Here is a 3,248-nt window from a genome sequence, read left to right as displayed (position 1 = left end):
TATTTGAAAGGAAAATTGTATGAGACACCTGTTCCCACAAGGGATGAACTTAAATAACATCACTCGATAAGTAATTCGTCGGTCAGAATAATGCAAGCAAAATTGTTTACATTTTCAACAATTTCTTTAATTTTTTTCTTTTATTATTTAGATTAAAAAACATTAATAAACTAAAACATTATTTAATTTAGCTACTTTGTTTCCATGGCATACCTTATTTTAACTATCTTTAACTATCCTCTAAAAACATCGGTCTGTATCGAATAATAAAAAGCGGATTATCTTGAAAACGATGAATTTTAGCGCATTTTGATAAGAGTATCCTTTTTGCTTAAAAGGTACACAGAATAAGTATTTTTATTCAAAAAGCCAAAAAGTATACTGTCAAAAAAGTTATTGTTATTTTAATCCGTAAATAATACGTTACAGAGCGTATCTCTACCGGCTATAGTAAAACGGACTCCATAATCGTCTTTCTCAGGCCAAAAAAACTCTGTATACCAAATTTGAAAAATTTCACGGCCGGTGTGAATTAAACTAAAATTAGAACTAAAACTAGAACTAACGAAGCCACCTCGAACCAGTTTCTGAAGAAGGTTGCAACATGGCATCCGAAATGTCAAGCCTTTTATTAAAAGACGCACGGCAAAACCTGAAAGTTTCTAATGTTAGTTCTAGTTTTAGTTTAATATAACAGTTTTGTTACTTGTTCTAGCGTTTACATAAATTTTGTTTAATTGTAAAATAAAATTATTATTTAAAAAAATTGACCATGCTTTTCAACATAAAAGTTGATTTTTCTAGAAAACGGTCAACTTTACAGTTCATGTCCTACTGCACCATTTTTGTGTAAAAACAGAGGGTAAGTTGATAAAAACTTTTTCAAATTTTTGCACAAGCTATAACATCCTGAAGTCCTGCACATATATTATGAATCACCCTGTATATAAGGAAATGCGATCTACATTATTCTTACCAACGCCTGATTATTGTTTGTGTCGCGTCTACAGATGGCGCGTATTTATTCTAGTTACTAGATACTTTCATATCGTATAGGCAAGAGGGTCGGTTGCCCCAGAAAAGCATACTTACCTGGCGTAGGGGCTACCGTCATCAATAAGGCGGTTCCCCCAGGACGAGGCCCTTCCATTGCACTTCAGTCGGGCTGACCCCTGCGATTACCCCTAATGCGGGTAACTCGGGCGCGTAATTTTTGGTAGTAGGGTCTGCGTGCGCGCTAACCCGGATTATATTAATACAAACATAAGTTACTGTTAAACACTATGCGTTCTACCTAACTTCTTCCATTGAACCCCATTACTTCGTCGCTCTTCGCCACACTTCCATAACTCAGAAAACATTTGAAGTGCCGACAGCAATGAGGATATATTATTAGACTTTCTGATGGTGCAATAATTAACTAAGGATTATTTACCAAGGGGTCTCAAAATTAAGTAGTAGAAAATTAGAGTATAAATATTGAGCTGAATATATAACAATTTTCTTTTTGTATGTGCTGATAGTATATTATCCGGGACTGAAAATGATGACAAAGTAAAAGCGATAATTCAGACCAAACAGTTATCTCAATTATGTCATGCTTCCATTTGTTATTCGTTAAATTAAAGTCAGCTCTCTTGTAACAAATATATTAACTTTACTTAGAACACAAAAAAAGAGTGTAACTGATTAAACTAAACGCTATACATTATTTGGTCCACACGACACTTCCTTCTTCTTCCGATGATGCACACCGACTTGTTTTAGTTCGTACATCTCGTCTCTACACGCCACCTATTGTCGTTCGCCAACAACTCGGCCTTCCTGACCTGGCGGAGTGCCTTCCGCCTCAGGGCCCTCATCTTCCCGGTCACTATCATCCGTATCTTCTTCGGTAAGGGTACACCACGGCTTTATTAACCCTGAACAGAAAACAGCGTTAAATGGTTTAGCACATCGTTGTGCTCCCGGAATGTCATTTATCACGTATCTGTCGTTTCCGACCACTCGCGTCACTATATAAGGTCCTTTGTATTTGGGCAATAGTTTTCGCGAATGTCCCGTTTCCGCTAACTCGCGTTTCACTAACACAATGTCGTCAACATTATATGTTTGAGGTTGTTTGTGCTTCTGATCAAAATACTTCTTATCCTTTTGTTGTTGTTCACCAATTCGTCGTACTGCGTCTATTCGTAAGTTGTCAATGTCTTTGGGATAGTCAAGTTTACTCACAGCTAATGCTATCTGGTTTTGTAAGGCATTTCTCGGATGATATCCAAAAAGCAGTTGGTGGGGCGTCTTTCCTGTTGTCTTGTTTTCAGCGTCATTTAATGCAAACTGAATTTCTTGGATTCGCCTGTCCCAATCTCTTCCGTCTTCGTCTTCATACATGGTTGTTAATGCAGTCAAAAGGGTTTGGTTTTGTCTTTCCACCTGCCCATTTGCTCTTGGCGTTGCTGTAGCATTACGAATATGTTTAATTTGGTTTTCTTCACAGAATTTCTCAAATTCCTTCGACGTAAATGATGTCGCTCTATCGGTTATTAAACGATGTGGTGTTCCAAAATAACTAAAGACATCTTTCAAAGTATTCACGACAGGTTTTGTTTTTGTCGATTTTACCGCTCGCAATATCGTGTACTTCGTGAAGTTGTCCTGGTACAACAGAACATAATCATGCCTCCTTGCACTATTGACAAATGGTCCTAAGTGATCCATGTTCACCGTATGAAATGGAATTGGTACTCTCTCTATTATGTGTAGTTCTCCTTCGAGTCTTCCTTTCACGGCTTTGTGGTACGCGCATCTTACGCAAGAGGATATGTAATTCTTCACCTTTTTCCTCATCTTTGCAAACCAATACTGTCGTTGTAGGTTCTTCAACGTTCTCTCGACTCCATAATGTCCCATTTTATCGTGACTCTCTTCTATAACACGACAAATCACTCCCTTAGGAACAACCCATTTCGGTCCGTCATCAGTTTTTCGACAAATTCTATTTTCCTCGATCTCATAGTCGGTATTAATTTGTTTGTCTTCTAGTGTCTCTGTACGGTTCTCTACTAAAACTTTGTATATCCGCTTTAGATTTTCATCCTGGAGCTGCATCGTCAGCAACCAGTCAGCTTCATCGATTCTTAAGGTGTTGATCTTCAGATCAGCTTCTTCTGGTTCCTTTCCAGGCTCATTTGGGTGTCTACTCAAGGCGTCAATATGTGACATCCTTTCTCCCGATCGATGTATAACAG

At 37.9% G+C, this 3,248-nt stretch overlaps 1 non-coding gene across 1 annotated transcript; it reads left to right on the top strand.

The window, feature by feature from the left end:
* The first annotated feature begins 1,084 nt into the window (after positions 1 to 1,084).
* On the top strand, positions 1,085 to 1,247 carry LOC111423497 (U1 spliceosomal RNA). The gene has a single exon (XR_002707486.2). It is a non-coding gene; the product is annotated as a U1 spliceosomal RNA (small nuclear RNA).
* The last annotated feature ends 2,001 nt before the right edge of the window (positions 1,248 to 3,248 follow it).

This window comes from Onthophagus taurus, chromosome 10 (genome assembly GCF_036711975.1).
Source record: "Onthophagus taurus isolate NC chromosome 10, IU_Otau_3.0, whole genome shotgun sequence".
In the NCBI taxonomy this organism is placed as follows: domain Eukaryota; kingdom Metazoa; phylum Arthropoda; class Insecta; order Coleoptera; family Scarabaeidae; genus Onthophagus; species Onthophagus taurus.
The sequence above is the reverse complement of the archived record's forward strand: the minus strand, read 5'-3'. Positions and strand labels throughout refer to the sequence as shown.